The sequence below is a fragment of the Moschus berezovskii genome, chromosome 2, assembly GCF_049115385.1.
Source record: "Moschus berezovskii isolate FMDL1 chromosome 2, NW_MosBer_1.0, whole genome shotgun sequence".
Taxonomy (NCBI): Eukaryota; Metazoa; Chordata; class Mammalia; order Artiodactyla; family Moschidae; genus Moschus; species Moschus berezovskii.
Genome location: NC_142461.1, coordinates 128,367,534 through 128,385,547, shown reverse-complemented (window position 1 = coordinate 128,385,547; position 18,014 = coordinate 128,367,534). Strand labels below are relative to the sequence as shown.

At 38.9% G+C, this 18,014-nt stretch overlaps 1 pseudogene; it reads right to left on the bottom strand.

Moving 5' to 3' along the window:
* Positions 1–427: 427 nt before the first annotated feature.
* LOC129538627 (cyclin-dependent kinase inhibitor 3-like) lies at positions 428–1,062 on the bottom strand (annotated as a pseudogene).
* Between the last annotated feature and the right edge of the window lie 16,952 nt (positions 1,063–18,014).

Below are 18,014 nucleotides of genomic sequence, written 5' to 3'. Positions count from 1 at the left end.
ATCTTCACCATGTGTAGATCCCATCTCAAGAAACTCTTGCTTATCCATAAGAAGCAGCTCCTCATTAACATTTATTTTTGTCACTAGAAGCTATAGGAATATCTGCACATGTACATTTACATTCATTACATTCAGTTTGATAACACTAGTAGTTTCAATACAAATGCTATTAGAGAACTCAAATTTCAGACATGGTCATGCTGCTGCTGCTAAGTTGCTTCAGTCATGTCGGACTCTGTGCAACCCCATAGATGGCAGCCCACCAGGCTCCCCTGGCCCTGGAAGTCTCGAGGCAAGAACACTGGAGTGGGTTGCCGTTTCCTTCTCCAGTGCATGAAAGTGAAAAGTTAAAGTGAAGTCACTGAGTCATGTCTGACTGTTCGTGACCCTGAGACATGGTCATATATTTATGCTGTTTGAAATTCTTTCATCTAGATACAGATCTTGAGAGTGTATCTCTTGATGAAAGGTGTACAGCTAACTTGTCCTGGAACTCATGAAGATAATTATATTGCTTTATGATCTGTATTGCCCCAGATTCTCTCAGGTGTCTAAGGCTGTCATGGCTTGCTGTGATGATATTCTGTCAGACAGGTATAAAGGGAGACAAGTAGTTACAAGACAAAATCTCCCAAGCCCTCCATAACAGTGTTTTAAGGTTTTGGGGTTATTTTTAAGGCAAATTTCAAGCTCCTCCATAATTTCACAGCAGCTGGTGATGTCAGGAGTCCCTCCATCTGGAATTGGATGGTGATGACTGAAAATTCCATACTGATGGTAGAGATCCAAAAGGTTTGGAACATTATATTTTGACAGTTCTACTCTGGTGCAGAAAACAAATATATCTTGTATACCATAGCTCTTTAGTTCTCTATCTTTTTGGACATTTCTTCTAACATCTTTAAATTTACAACCTGGAAGTGCACAAAAACCAAGAAACTGAGAACAATTCACTCGTGACAGGGGTAACCACGATATTTGAATTAGAGTCTGTTCATCTTCAATAGGTTCTTCATCTGATGAGTCAAACTCACTTGTTTTCATTGAACTAGGTGGCTTCATTGCAGGCCACCCCACGTCCTGATCGGCTACAATCTCTCATTAACATTTTATCATGAGATTGTAGCAATACATTAATGTATTCAGGCTCTACTAATTTCAGTTCACTCTGCAGTTTCTTCCTCCACTGAAGTTGTGAATCCCTCAAAGTTATCCAAGAGGGTTGGAAACAACGTTTCTCAGACTCCTGTGAATGTTCATATTTTGACCTCTTCCCTTGAATAATGGGGCTTCCTAAGTGGGACTAGTGGTAAAGAACTTGCCTACCAATACAAGGGATTTGATTTAGGTCATATCTGAATGGTCTAGTAGTTTTCGCTACTTTCTTCAATTTAAGTCTGAATTTGGCAATAAGGAATTCATGATCTGAGCCACAGTCAGCTCCTGGTCTTGTTTTTGCTAACTGTATAGAGCTTCTCCATCTTTGGCTGCAAAGAATGTAATCAATCTGATTTTGGTGTTGACCATCTGGTGATGTCCATGTGTAGAGTCTTCTCCTGTGTTGTTGAAAGAGGGTGTTTTCTATGACCAGTGTGTTCTCTTGGCAAAACTCTATTAGCCTTTGCCCTGCTTCATTCTGTACTCCAAGGCCATATTTGCCTGTTACTCCAGGTGTTTCTTGACTTCCTACTTTTGCATTCCAGTCCCCTATAATAAAAAGGACATCATTTTTGGGTGTTAGTTCTAAAAGTTCTTGTAGGTCTTCATAGAACTGTTCAACTTTGGCTTCTTCAGCATTACTGGTTGGGTCATAGGCTTGGATTACTGTAATATTGAGTGGTTTGCCTTGGAAACAAACAGAAATCATTATGTTGTTTTTAGATTGCATCCAAGTACTGCATTTCGGACACTTTTGTTGACCATGATGGCTCGTCCATTTCTTCTAAGGGATTCCTGCCCACAGTAGTAGATATAATGGTCATCTGAGTTAAATTCACCCATTCCAGTCCATTTTAGTTCACTGATTCTTAGAATGTCTACGTTCACTCTTGCCATCACCTGTATGACCACTTCCAATTTGCCTTGATTCATGGACCTAACATTTCAGGTTCCTATACAATATTGCTATTTACAGCATTGGACCTTGCTTCTATCACCAGTCACATCCATAACTGGGTATTGGTTTTGCTTTGGCTCCATCCCTTCATTCTTCTTGGAGTTATTTCTCCGCTGATCTCCAGCAGCATCCTGGGCACCTACCGACCTGCGGAATTCCTCATTCAGTATCCTATCATTTTGCCTTTTGATACTGTTCTTGGGGTTCTCAAGGCAAGTATGCTGAAGTTGTTTGCCATTCCATTCTCCAATGGACCGCATTCTGTCAGACCTCTCCACCATGACCCGCCCATCTTGGGTAGCCCCACATGGCATGGCTTAGTTTCATTGAGGTAGATAGGGCTGTGGTCCGTGTGATCAGATTGACTAGTTTTCTGTGATTATGATTTCAGTGTGTCTGCACTCTGATGCCCCCTCGCAATACCTACCATCTTATTTGGGTTTCTCTTACCTTGGTCGTGGGGTGTCTCTTCACGGCTGCTCCAGCAGAGCGCAGCTGCTACACATTACCTTAGATGAGGGGTATCTCCTCAAGGCCGCCCCTCCTGACCCTGTACGTGGAGTAGCTCCTATCAGCACTCCTGTGCCTGCACAGCCACTACCTCTTGGATGTGGGGCAACTCCTCTCAGCCGCCACCCCTGACATCGGGCATGGGGCAGCTCCTCTTGGCCACTCCTCTGCACGCGGTTGGTTGCGCTGGAGCCGGAGTCTCTCGCGTCTGCTAGTAAAGTCATGCTCAAAATTCTCCAAGCCAGGCTTCAGCAACGTGAACCATGAACTTCCAGATGTTCAAGCAGGTTTTAGAAAAGGCAGAGGCACCAGAGATCAAATTGCCAACATCCGCTGGATCATGGAGTAAGCAAGAGAGTTCCAGAAAAACATCTATTTCTGCTTCATTGACTATGCCAAAGCCTTTGACTGTGTGGATCACAATAAACTGTGGAAAATTCTGAAAGAGATGGGAATCCCAGACCACCTGACCTGCCTCTTGAGAAACCTGTATGTAGGTCAGGAAGCAACAGTTAAAACTGGCCATGGAACAACAGACTGGTTCCAAACAGAAAAAGGAGTACGACAAGGTTGTACATTGTCACCCTGCTTATTTAACTTCTATGCAGGGTACATCATGAGGAATGCTGGGCTGGAAGAAGCACAAGCTGGAATCAAGATTGCTGGGAGAAATATCAATAACCTCAGATATACAGATGACACCACCCTTATGGCTGAAAGTGAAAAGGAACTAAAAAGTCTCTTGATGAAAGTGAAAGGGGAGAGTGAAAAGGTTGGCTTAAAGCTCAACATTCAGAAAACAAAGATCATGGCATCTGGTCCCATCACTTCATGGGAAACAGATGGGGAAACAGTGGAAACAGTGGAAACAGCAGATGCTGATTGCAGCCATGAAATTAAAAGACGCTTACTCCTTGGAAAGAAAGTTTTGACCAACCTAGATAGTATATTAAAAAGCAGAGACATTTCTTTGCCTACAAAGGTCTGTCTAGTCAAGGCTATGGCTTTTCCAGTGGTCATGTATGGATGTAAGAGTTGGACTGTGAAGAAAGCTGATCGCCGAAGAATTGATGTTTTTGAACTGTGGTGCTGGAGAAGACTCTTCAGAGTCCCTTGGACTGCAAGAAGATCCAACCAGTCCATTCTAAAGGAGATCGATCCTGGGTGTTCATTGGAAGGACCGATTCTAAAGCTGAAACTCCAATACTTTGGCCACCTCATGAGAAGAGTGGACTCATTGGAAAAGACTCTGATGCTGGGATAGATTGCGGGCAGGAGGAGAAGGGGACGACTGAGAATGAGATGGCTGGTTGGCATCACCGACTCGATAGACATGAGTGAACTCTGGAAGTTGGCGTTGGACAGGGAGCCCTGGTGTGCTGTGATTCATGGGGTCGCAAAGAGTCGGACACAACTGAGTGACTGAACTAAACTGAACTGAACCAATACAAGAGACATAAAAGACACAGGCTTTATACCTGGATTAAGAAGATCCCCTGGAGGAGGTCATGGCAACCCACTCCAGTATTCTTGCCTGGAGAATCCCATGGACAGAGGATCCTGGTGGGCTACATTCCACAGGATTGCAAAGTGTATTTATTGATCCATGTCACTTTTTTTCTTTCTTTTTATTTATCTTTAAGTGAACTAGAGTTTTCAGGATATGGTATTTGTTGGAAATTTCTGACACAGAGGGTCGAAATGAATAACATATTTTTCAGTCCAGCTAATTTTTCACAGCTGAAAGATTTTCTTTACTGGCACAAATGTGTACTTCTTCATGCAAATGTAGCTCACCTTCAGCAAGTGGTGCTGCAAAGTTGGACAGCTTCATTTAAATCAATGAAGTTATAACATATCCTCACATCATGCACAGAAGTAAGTTCGAAATGACTTAAAGACTCAAACATAAGACATGACACCATAAAACTCCTAGAAGAGAGTGTAGGCAAAAACATGCTGTTACATAAATAGTGCCGATGTTATCTTAGGTCTGTCTCCCAAGGGAATAGAAATAAAACTAAAAATAAACACATGGGAAATAATCAATCTTACAAGTTTTTGCACAAGAAAGGAAACCAAAAAAAAAGAAAGAAAGAAAGAAAGAAAGACAACCTACAGGATGAAAGAAAATATTTGCAAATGATGTGACCAACAAGGGCTTAATGTCCAATATATACAAGCAGTTCACACACCTCAATAATAAAAAAAAACAAACCAATCAAAAAATGGGTAAAAATCTTAATAGGCATTTCTCCAAAGAAGATATGCACATGGCCAGTAAGCACATAAAAAGATGCTCAGCATCATTAATTACTAGAAAAACACAAACAGAACTACCGTGAAGTACTACCTAACACTAGTCAGAATGGCCATAATTAAAAATACCTGTAAATAACTAGTACTGGAGAGTGTGGAGTAAAGGGAATCCTCCTACTGTTACACTGTTAACCCTACTACTGTTGGTGGGAATGTAAGTTGTTGCAGCCACTATGAAAAAGTATGAAAGTGCCTTAGAAAACTAAAAGTTAAATTGCTATATAATCCATTAATCCCACCCCTGGGCATATGCCCAGACAAAACTATAATAAACATACTGCAGTCCTATGTTCACAATAGCCAAGACATGGAAACAACATAAATGTGTATCAACAAAGGAATGGATGAAGATTTAGTGTATATATATATATATATATATATACACACATACAGTGGACTATAACTCATCCATAAAAATGACAATACCATTTGCAGAAATATGAATAGACCTACTGAGTGAATTAATTTAGACAAAGATGAATACCATCTGATTTCTCTTACATGTGGAATCTAAAATATGGCACAAATGAACTTTAGGACAAAACAGAAACAGACTCACAAACATAGAGAACAGACCGTGGTTGCCAAGTAAATAGAGGGAGGGAGAGGGATGGACAGGTATTTGGGGTTGGTAGATGCAAGCTATTACATTTAGATTGGATAAACAGAAAAGTCCCACTGTATAGCACAGGGAACTATATCCAGTCTCCTGGGATAAATCAAAATGGAAAAGCATATAAAAATAATGTATATATATATATAACTGAGTCACTCAACTGTACAGCAGAGATTGGCACAACACTGAAAATCAACTACACTACAATTTAAAAAGTAAAGCTCTTAAAAATGTAGTTTATCTTCTTTTTGAACCAAGCAAATTACAGGGAAGCTGTTGCCATCAGCTCTTCTAAGCTCAGCATTACCATTGTTGCAAACCAATATTGTGTTCATTTTGAACTTCTGTTGCCTTTGGGGAGAACTGCCACTAATGGGCCTTCTCTGTGATCTATGTGCTTCCACTTCTAAATTTATTTTCTGTGATTTCTACTTGATCACAGTTGCTTTGGGAAGGAAACTCACATATTTTGGAGTGTTTAAAATGTTTTTATCTTCATATAGGCATGTAAATGTATATTAATTAATATGTGCATAAATTTACTTTTCCATTATAAAGTAAACAAGATTTACACATTTAATACACCCAATACGTATAAACAGGCAAATGATTCATCATAAACCTGAGGGTAGGTGTTATTTCCATTAAAAATAGATGTAACATATATTTTGGATAACCATATATACGGAGGTGATGCTTTGTGAAATGGATTACACATAGATCATGATATACCCTTCCATCTAATATTTAATAATATGCTTCATATATTTCATGATTTAGTTCAGTTCAGTTCAGTTGCTCAGTCGTGTCCAACTCTTTGCGACCCCGTGAATCACAGTACACCAGGCCTCCCTGTCCATCACCAACTCCCGGAGTTCACTCAAACTCATGTCCATCAAAGTCGGTGATGCCATCCAACCATCTCATTCTCTGTCGTCCCATTCTCCTCCCAACCCCAATCCCTCCTGGCATCAGACTCTTTTCCAGTGAGTCAACTCGTCGCATGAGGTGGCCAAAGTATTGCAGTTTCAGCTTTAGCATCAGTCCTTCCAATGAACACCCAGGATTGATCTCCTTCAGAATGGACTGGTTGGATCTCCTTGCAGTCCAAGGGATTCTCAAGAGTCCTCTCCAGCACCACAGTTCAAAAGCATCAATTATTCGGTGCTCAGCTTTCTTCACAGTCCAACACTCACATCCATACATGACCACGGGAAAAACAATAGCCTTGACTAGATGCACCTTTCTTGGCAAAGTAATGTCTCTGCATTTTAATATGCTGTCTAGGTTGGTCATAACTTTCCTTCCAAGGAGTAAGCGTGTTTTAATTTCATGGCTGCAATCAGCATCCGCAGTGATTTTGGAGCCCAAAAAAATACAGCCTGACACTGTTTCCACTGTTACCCCATCTATTTCCCATGAAGTGTTGGGAGCAGATGCCATGATCTTTGTTTTCTGAATGTTGAGCTTTAAGCCAACCTTTTCACTCTCCTCTTTCACTTTCATCAAGAGACTTTTTAGTTCCTCTTCACTTTCTGCCATAAGGGTAGTGTCATCTGCATATCTGAGGCTATTGATATTTCTCCCAGCAATCTTGATTCCAGCTCATGCTTCTTACAGTCCAGCATTCCTCATGATGTACTCTGCATATAAGTTAAATAAGCAGGGTGACAATATACAACCTTGACGTACTCCATTTTCTGTTTGGAACCAGTCGGTTGTTCCATGTACAGTTCTGACTGTTGCTTCCTGACCTGCATACAGGTTTCTCAAGAGGCAGGTCAGGTGGTCTGGGATTCCCATCTCTTTCAGAATTTTCCACAGTTTATTGTGATCCACACAGTCAAAGGCTTTGGCATAGTCAATGAAGCAGAAATAGATGTTTTTTTCTGGAACTCTCTTGCTTTCTCCGTGATCCAGCAGCTGTTGGCAATTTGATCTCTGGTGCCTCTGCCTTTTCTAAAACCTGCTTGAACATCTGGGAGTTCACGGTTCACATATTGCTGAAGCCTGGCTTGGAAAATTTTGAGCATGACTTTACTAGCGTTTGAGATGAGTGCAATTGTGCAGTAGTTTGAACATTCTTTGGCATTGCCTTTCTTTGGGATTGGAATGAAGACTGACCTTTTCCAGTCCTGTGGCCACTGCTGAGTTTTCCAAATTTGCTGGCATATTTAGTGAAGCACTTTCACAGCATCATCTTTCAAGATTTGAAATAGCTCAACTGGAATTCCATCACCTCCACTAGCTTTGTTCGTAGTGATGCTTTCTAAGGCCCACCTGACTTCACATTCCAAGATGTCTGGCTCTAGGTCAGTGATCATATTATCGTGATTATCTTGGTCATGAAGATCTTTTTTGTACAGTTCTTCTGTGTATTCTTGCCACCTCTTAATATCTTCTGCTTCTGTTAGGTCCATACCATTTCTGTCCTTTATCGAGCCCATCTTTGCATGAAAAGTTCCCTGGAATCTCTAATTTTCTTGAAGAGAGCTCTTGTTTTTCCCATTCTCTTGTTTTTCTCTATTTCTTTGCATTGATCACTGAGGAAGCCTTCCTTATCTCTCCTTGCTATTCTTTGGAACTCTGCATTCAGATGCTTATATCTTTCCTTTTCTCCTTTGCTTTTCGTTTCTCTTCTTTTCACCGCTATTTGTAAGGCCTCCTCAGACAGCCATTTTACTTTTTGGCATTTCTTTTCCATGGGGATGGTCTTGGTCCCTGTCTCCCATACAATGTCACAAACCTCCATCCAAAGTTCATCAGGCACTCTATCAGATCTTGTCCCTTAATTCTATTTCTCACTTCCACTGTATAATCATGTACATACATATATATTTTGCTATGTGAAATTAAATGTAAATATACATGTTATTATATTTACATTTAATTTCACATAGCAAAGTGATGAAAAATAAATATCCTGACCTAGATGAGATGAATTTAAAATGTTTAGACATAGATAGTAAAGCAATCATTTCAATATTATCGTAATTCTGTTGGGAAATATTTCTTATTGTGTCTATATTACATCAACTTCTAATGTTAAACAACTTGAAAACCCTTAGTAAGGATGAGTAATGAAATATTGTTATTTTGAGTTGTGATTAATATTTTTATCCACATTTTATTATAGGAAACTTTCAGCATATAATTTTGCTTATTTCAGTTTCCTTCAGAGTAAGGCTTGGCTCATGGCTTTAAGTTTTTACGCATATTTTATTTATAAATTATTTAAATTCATATGTCTGACTTTGATTTAGAAATCAGTAAAGTGGACATTATGGCTTTAGTTGATTTTTAGTATTCTCTAGATAGGACCCAGTTTGTGGAAAATGCAATTTTGTAAGTACTTAGTGTTTATTGTTGGTGTATTGAAGTAAAAGTACCTCTAAAATCTGGTCATACTTTAAAACATCAAAATTTATTCCACAGCATGTGCAGTGAGTGATTTTATTTTTTCTTTCTAGTCAGCATTGGCAGCGTATTAGAATTTTGTAATAGCATAATTTACCAGATTATTTTCTCTGTTTCATATTTTAGCTATTCTTAAATACAGTAACTTTAAATTATATATTTAAATATAAGGACACAGAGATATCATGAGTTTTATTTTTTAAATCATAATCACCCAGCATAAATCCCATGTGTTAAAAATCAAATACATAGTGACATCATATATATCATTTTAAAAAGTGGAGTATGCAGTGTTAATATGGAGATGTACTTTCCTCTTCAGTGTTACATAAAAGCCATATATAGTCCTTATAATCATGTTATCTGAGAGACTCACAGAAAAAACCCACACTTCTTGCCTTCCTTATAATTTGAAATGATACTCCTGTAAACATTCTCTCTACTGTGTCATATTCCTCGCCTTTCTTTACTCTCTGGGCTTGCTTCTGGTAGGACTTTGACTTCAAGCGAAAAGTAGAGGGAGTTTATCATTCCTGCAGCCAACCCATCCTTGGAGAGAAAAATCTTCCTACATTGTTGTCTTTCATTGGCTTGCTACCTCAAGGTTTGTCCCAAGGATGCTGTAGCGTAAATACAAATTATAAAGAAGTATCAATAATATTGCTCTATTTTAAACCATTTATTTTCAGATCTAATAAAAACTCACATTGATTTAATTTCAGTGTTTTACTCATTTACTCTGCGATTAAAAATAAATAAAATGATGCTTCCTTCTAGTATGGAGGTTTGCTGTAATGAAACACGGGGTTCACTGATATAATGAAACTGGGTGAACATGGTGATGCACCTGAGGCATAGGGGTCCCTATTATGTTATTGAATAGCCAATCACCAAATTGCTTCCCTTTGTAGATAGCAATGAATGTAGAACTGGCCTTGACTTTCCTCTTAATTGTCCATAGAAACCTAAATCTTTTAAGATGATGCCTCTTCACATAATTAAAATTGGTCTTACAGTTTTCCTTGAGTGCTTCAGTAAGCTAAATAAACCTTTTTATTTTTTTCACTTTATCTAGAGAAAAGTATGTTCTTGATCATCTTTGGTGGTAGGCTTTGACAATTCTGGAGCTTCCGCTGATGTTTTATTGAGACTCTTGCTGCCACAAGCTAATAACCTTATCTTACAAGTAGTGTTCGTATCTTCTGTCTAAACCTATACTAGAGGCAAACTTGCCAATAATAGTAAGGGAAGTCAATACTGAAGCTGTGCTCCAAATCCAAATAAATAATATTTTCTGTTTCTTCCTCACAATGAAGGATTCAGAACTCGTTGCATATCTGATCTGTTCATACTAATTTTCCCTGATGAAAGACTGAAAAATGATTGTTTGACCACTAACCATCCCCTCTGATTTTTGTTTGTTGGTTGGTACTGCTTGTTTATTAGAGAGAAAAGAGGAACTTCAAAGTCCCCATAGGTCTGAGAAATGTTTTTCTAACTGAACCTGAAAACTAAAACCCTCATTAGAATTTTTTTGTGGGGGGGGGCAAGCTTTACCTTATGTCATTAATCAACAACACAGTATCAACACTTTCCTCAGAATTGCTAAGTATACAAAGTTGACTTTTAAAGACATTTTCTCTCTGAAAATTCCACCTGCCAGGGGAATGGCAGATTTCTCAAGTCAACAGGCAAAAGCAGCTTGACCTTAAGGTTGGGGATCAAAGATATGCACAAGAGATTTTTTTTTTTTTTTTTTTTGACTGATCGTCAGCCAGCTTCTAATGAATTGTTCCTGGTAAATTTGTTAGCTCCTGGCACTTGCTTTTGTATTATCCTTCTTGCATTTATCTTTCTTAATGGCATGATTGTGCCAAGGACAATTTAAAATTACAGTAATAACACTGTAGACCTTTCAGTTCAGTTCAGTTCAGTCACTCAGTCGTGTCTGACTCTTTGCGACCCCATGAATCACAGCACACCAGGCCTCCCTGTCCATCACCAACTCCCGGAGTTCACTCAAACTCATGTCCATTGAGTCGGTGATGAAATCCAGCCATCTCATTCTCTGTCGTCCCCTTCTCCTCCTGCCCTCAATCCCTCCCAGCATCAAAGTCTTTTCCAGTGAGTCAACTCGTCGCATGAGGTGGCCAAAGTATGGGAGTTTCAGCTTTAGCATCAGTCCTTCCAATGAACACCCAGGATTGATCTCCTTTAGAATGGACTGGATGGATCTCCTTGCAGTCCAAGGGACTCTCAAGAGTCTTCTCCAGCACCACAGTTCAAAAGCATCAATTCTTCAGCGATCAGCTTTCTTCACAGTCCAACTCTCACATCCATACATGACCACTGGAAAAACCTTAGTCCTGACTAGACAGACCTTGCTTGGCAAAGTAATGTCTCTGCTTTTTAATTTACTATCTTGGTTATAACCAAAATTGTGTTTTTGAGATGCACCTTGGAACAAAATGGGGAAAAATGAGGAAAAGTAGAACAAAAAAAATGGAAAAAAAAACTCACAGAGAAATAAAATCTTGTCATATAAAAGATTACTTTGTTTAATTGAGCAGACTTCCCTCTTTCTTTTTCTGTACTGTGAAGATTAATAAGTACCAAATTTTAATCACAAAATTTTGATGGAATTATTTAAACTAGCTACAGTGAGAAGCTCTCTCTCATCTAAATTAATTTTGCTTCATAGATGCCTTCTTCCCATCTTGTGAAGAGAACACATTTAGCCTCTACAGTGAACTTCAACTCTCTTCATGTCTGTCTATAGCTAGTGAAAGCTAGTTTCCATTTTTTTTCTTCCTCTTTTTCTCATTTTACGCCTTCACTTAGGAAATTAATTCATCATGAAAATGGACACTTTCTAAGAATATCTGCTATAGAAAATAGATATAACAGAAACAGGGACAAATTATAGGAGAACATTTCTTACACAGTAATGCTTTTATAAACAATTTTGTTATGTTAAGGTCTACATACATTTAATATTTGAGAATTCAAAACTTTCCTATAAGTAAAAGAAACAACTCTCTTTAAAATTTTGTTTGTTCTTCTAAAGAAGCAATTCTATAATAGAAAAATAGTTAAGCTGCTATATTATTGGCCTGTAACTACATTAAGGGAAAGCAAGATACTCAGTTTTAAAATATGACTAAATATTCTTTAAAATTTGATATTTAGATACCAAAATTTCTAAATTATATTAGAAAAAAGTTTTTATAGTATTTATATCAAGATGGATATTTATGTTTCTTAAAACAATTTAAATGTTTTTTAGAAAAAAATGTGTCTCCTCCCTGATTTTACCAAAGAAAAAATTATTTTATTTTTATAGAGTGCACAACTACAGTATTTTAACTTGTACAAGATTAAGGTTCATCTTCCTGTGACTTAACATTCTAAATTTTTACGTTGGTTTTAAGGATCAAAATAAATGTGATTGATGCTACAAATTGTTTAAAGCTGCAAAAACATAAAATTATGCCTATTCAAAGTAATTTTAAGGCTGGAATTATTTTATAGGAATTTAATCTTCTGAAATTCTTAGTCTTACAAATCACAGAGACCTGACATGTGAACTTTATATTGCAATTTCCAGATCTTTGATTAGCTTTAGGATTTTAAAGTGATATAAATAATAGATAATAATATTGTATCTCTGTACAACAAAATTTTAATTTACTGTGCTGTTTTAAATACATCATAGATTAGACATTGAAGAACTATAAAAAAACAAGGTCTTAATGACCCTGATAATCATAATGGTGTGATTACTCATCTAGTATAGGAGGCAGGAAAAATAAAAGAAAAGCAGGCCCCGGCAAGGGCCACAAAAGAAATTTATAAGTATTGATAAACTGGATGCTATAAGGCATGAGACTTTGGAACAAGTTCAGAGGGAACAGTTCATAATCTTGAAAACAAGATGTGATCTTGGGGTCTGAAAACTGACCCCACACTGTTTCTCAACTGGCATTTCAGAGTCACATGTTTTACATATCTGGTGGAAAATCTATAAAGAATATTAGTCTTAGTTACTGATTTGTTATTGATTCAGTTCACTTCAGTTCAGATGCTCAGTCGTTTCCGACTCTTTGCAAACCCTTGAGTAACAGCACACCAGCTCTCTCTGTCCATCACCAACTCCAGGAGTTCACTCAAACTCATGTCGATCGAGTCGATGATGCTATCCAACCATCTCATCCTCTATCATCCCCTTCTCCTTCTGCCCCCAATTCCTTCCAGCATCAGAGTCTTTTCCAGTGAGTCAACTCTTCCAGTGAGGTGGCAAAAGTATTGGAGTTTCAGCTTTAGCATCAGTACTTCCAATGAATACCCAGGATTGATCTCATTTAGAATGGACTGGTTGGATCTCCTTGCAGTTCAAGGGATTCTCAAGAGTCTTCTCCAACACAAAGTTCAAAAGCATCAATTCATTGGCCATCAGCTTTCTTCACAGTACAACTCTCACATCCATACATGACCAATGGAAAACAAGAGCCTTGACTAGACAGACGATTGTTGGCAAAGTAATATCTCTGTTTTTTATTATGCTATCTAGGTTGGTCATAACTTTCCTTCCAAGGAGTAAGTGTCTTTTAATTTCATGGCTGCAAGCAGCATCCTCAGTGATTTTGGAGCCCAGAAAAATAAAGTCTGACACTGTTTTCACTCTTTCCCCATCTATTTCCCATGAAGTGATGGGACCAGATGCCAGGATCTTAGTTTCTGAATGTTGAGTCAAGCCAACTTTATCACTTTCCTTTTTCACTTTCATCAAGAGGCTTCTGAGTTCCTCTTCACTTTCTGCCATAAGGGTGATGTCATCTGCATATCTGAGGTTATTGATATTTCTCCCGGCAATCTTGATTTCAGCTTGTGCCTCTTCCAGCCCAGCATTCCTCATGATGTACTCTGCATAGAAGTTAAATAAGCAGGGTGACAATATACAGCCTTGACGTACTCCTTTTCCTATTTGGAACCAGTCTGTTCCATGTACAGTTCTGACTGTTGCTTCCTGACCTGAATATAGGTTTCTCAAGAGGCAGGTCAGGTGGTCTGAGATTCCCATCTCTTTCAGAATTTTCCACAGTTTATTGTGATCCACATAGTCAAAGGCGTTGGCATAGTCAATGAAGCAGAAATAGATGTTTTTCTGGAACTCTCTTGCTTTCTCCATGATCCAGCAGATGTTGGCAATTTGATGTCTGGTTCCTCTGCCTTTTCTAAAACCTGCTTGAACATCTGGAAGCTCATGGCTCACATATTGCTAAAGCCTGGCTTGGAGAATTTTGAGCATGACTTTACTAGCGTGTGATATGAGTGCAATTGTGGGGTAGCTTGAGCATTTTTTGTCATTGCCTTTCTTTGCGATTGGAATGAAAACTTACTTTTTCCAGTCCTTTGGCCACTGCTGAGTTTTCCAAATTTGCTGGCATATTGAGTGCAGAACTTTCACAGCATCATCTTTCAGGATTTGAAATAGCTCCACTGTAATTCCATCACCTCCACTAGCTTTGTTCGTCGTGATGCTTTCTCAGGCCCACTTGACTTCACATTCCAAGATGTCTGGCTTTAGGTGAGTGATCACAGCATCGTGATTATCTTGGTCGTGAAGATCTTTTTTGTACAGTTCTTCTGTGTATTCTTGCCACCTCTTCTTAATATCTTCTGCTTCTGTTCAGTTCAGTTCAGTCGCTCAGTCATGACCGACTCTTTGCGACCCCATGAATAACAACACGCCAGGCCACCCTGTCCATCACCAACTCCTGTAGTTCACTCAAACTCATGTCCATCGAGTCGGTGATGCCATCCAGCCATCTCATTCTCTGTCGTTCCCTTCTCCTCCTGCCCCCAATCCTTCCCAGTACCAGAGTCTTTTCCAGTGAGTCAACTGGTCTCATGGGGTGGCCAAAGTATTGGAGTTTCAGCTTTAGCATCAGTCTCTCCAATGAACACCCAGGATTGATTTCCTTTAGAATGGACTGGTTGGATCTCTTTGCTGCTTCTGTTAGGTCCATACAATTTCTCTCCTTTATCGAGCCCATCTTTGCATGAAATGTTCCCTTGGTATCTCTAATTTTCTTGAAGAGATCGCTAATCTTTCCTATTCTGTTGTTTTCCTCTATTTCTTTGCATTGATCGCTGAGGAAGGCTTTCTTATCTCTCCTTGCTATTCTTTGGAACTCTGCATTCAAATGTTTATATCTTTCCTTTTCGCCCTTGCTTTTCACATCTCTTCTTTTCATAGCTATTTGTAATTCCTTCCCAGAGAACCCTTTTGCTTTTTTGAATTTCTTTTCCATGGGGATGGTCTTAGTCCCTGTCTCCTGTACAATGTCATGAACCTCTGTCCGTAGTTCATCAGGCACTCTATCTATCAGGTCTAGTCCCTTAAATCTATTTCTCACTTCCACTGTATATTCATAAGGGATTTGATTTAGGTCATACCTGAGTGGTCTAGTGGTTTTCCTACTTTCTTCAATTTAAGTCTGAATTTGGCAATAAGGAGTTCATGATCTGAGCCACAGTCAGCTCCTGGTCTTGTTTTTGCTAACTGTATACAGCTTCTCCATCTTTGGCTGCAAAGAATATAATCAATCTGATTTCGGTGTTGACCATCTGGTGATATCCACGTGTAGAATCTTCTCTTGTGTTGTTGGAAGAGGATGTTTGCTATTACCAGTGTGTTCTCTTGGCAAAACTCTACTAACTTTACCCTGCTTCATTCCGTGCTCCAAGGCCAAATTTGCTTGTTACTCCAGGTTTTTCTTGACTTCCTACTTTTGCATTCCAGTCCCTTATAATGAAAAGGACATCTTTTCTGACTGTTAGTTCTAAAACGTCTTGTAGTCTTCATGGAACCGTTCAACTTTGGCTTCTTCAGTGTTACTGTTTGGGGCATAGGCTTGGATTACTGTAATATTGAATGGTTTGCCTTGGAAACGAACAGAGATCATTCTGTCGTTTTTGAGATTGCATCCAAGTAATGCATTTCAGACTCTTTTGTTGACCATCATGGCTACTCTATTTCTACTAAAGACTCCTGGCCACAGTAGTAGATATAATGGTCATCTGAGTTAAATTCACCCATTCCAGTCCATTTTAGTTCACTGATTCCTAGAATGTCGATGTTCACTCTTGCCATCTCCTGTTTGACCACTTCCAATTGGCCTTGATTCATGGACCTAACATTTCAGGTTCCTATGCAATGTTGCTCTTTACAGAATTGGACCTAGCTTCTATCACCAGTCACATCCACAACTTTGTATTGTTTTTGCTTTGGCTACATCCCTTCGTTCTTTCTGGATTTATTTCTCCACTGATCTCCAGTAGCATAATGGGCATCTACCGACCTCTGTTTCCTAATTATTCAGTGGTTGGTGATCATTTTGTTCTTTGGCCCTCTAATCCACATGAGTTATAGTTAAACTCCCCTCATATTTTTTCATTCACAGCTGAAAGTATAATAAAGCTGGTTTGGATTCAGTTTCGGCTTCACCTAGGAGTGGTGTTGGTCCCCTGATCCTCGCTTTTCTCTGAATTCTCTATTGTTTCATTTTACTTTATATTTTTAATTAATTTATTTTAATTGGAGGTTAATTACTTTACAATATTGTATTGGTTTTGCCATACATTGACATGAATCAACCATGGGTATACATGTGTTCCCCATCCTGAACCCCCCTCCCACCTTCCTGCCTATCCCATCCCTCAGGGTCACCCCAGTGTGCCAGCCCCAAGCACCCTGTCTCATGCATTGAACCTGGACTGGTGATCTGTTTCACATATGATAATATACATGTTTCAGTGAAATTCTCTCAAATCATCCCACTCTTGCCTTATCCCATAGAGCTACAAGACTGTTCTATACATCTGTGTCTCCATTGCTGTCTCGCATACAGGGTAATCATTACCATTTTTCTAAATTCCATATATATGCATTAGTATACTGTATTGGTGTTTTTCTTTCCAGCTTACTTCACTCTGTATAATAGGCTCCAGCTTCATCCACCTCATTAGAACTGATTCAAATGTATTCTTTTTAATGGCTGAGTAATATTCCATTGTGTATATGTACCACAACTTTCTTATCCATTCATCTACTGATGGACATCTAGGTTGCTTCCATGTCCTGGCTATTATAAATAGTGCTGTGATGAACATTGGGGTACATGTGTGTCTTTCAATTCTGGTTTCCTTGGTGTGTATCCCTGGCAGTGGGATTGCTGGGTCATATGGCAGTCCTATTTCCATTTTTTTAAAGAATCTCCACACTGTTCTCCATAATGGCTCTGCTGGTTTGCATTCCCACCAAGAGTGTAAGAGTGTTCCCTTTTCTCCATACCCTTTTCAGCATTTATTGTTTGTAGACTTTTGGATAGCAGCCATTCTGACTGGCATGAGATGGTACCTCACTGTGGTTTTGATTTGCATTTCTCTGATAATGAGTGATGTTGAGCATCTTTTCATGTATTTGTTAGCCATCTGTATGTCTTCTTTGGAGAAATGTCTGTTTAGTACTTTGGCCTATTTTTTAATTGGAATTGAACTGCAGGAGTTGCTTGTATATTTTTGAGATTAATTCTTTGTCAGTTGCTTCAGTTGTCTCATTTGCTATTATTTTATCCCATTCTGAAGGCTGTCTTTTCACCTTGCTTATAGTTTCCTTTGCCTGCATTCTCCTGTCTTGTTTCTCATTCTCTCGCTGTGTCATGCTTTCGGAAACCCTACTTGTCTAGCCAGTCTCGACAAGTGGCACCTCAACAGGGACTAAAAAGTGAATCCAGCCTGAAAGGTTAGCTCCTAGCAGTGGAGAAAACAGGGAAATCTGGCCAGCTCAGCCAAGGAGGAAAGTATTTGGTAAGTACACCCCCGCGGATTTGTCAATCAGGGTAAAAATGGGGCAAAATCCTTCTCAGCATAGTGACTATATGCAAGTGTTAAAAGCTTTATTAAAAAGTTTGGGGGTTGAGATATCTCACTCCTCTTTTAAAGAATTGTTTTCTGTCATTGAAAAATATTGCT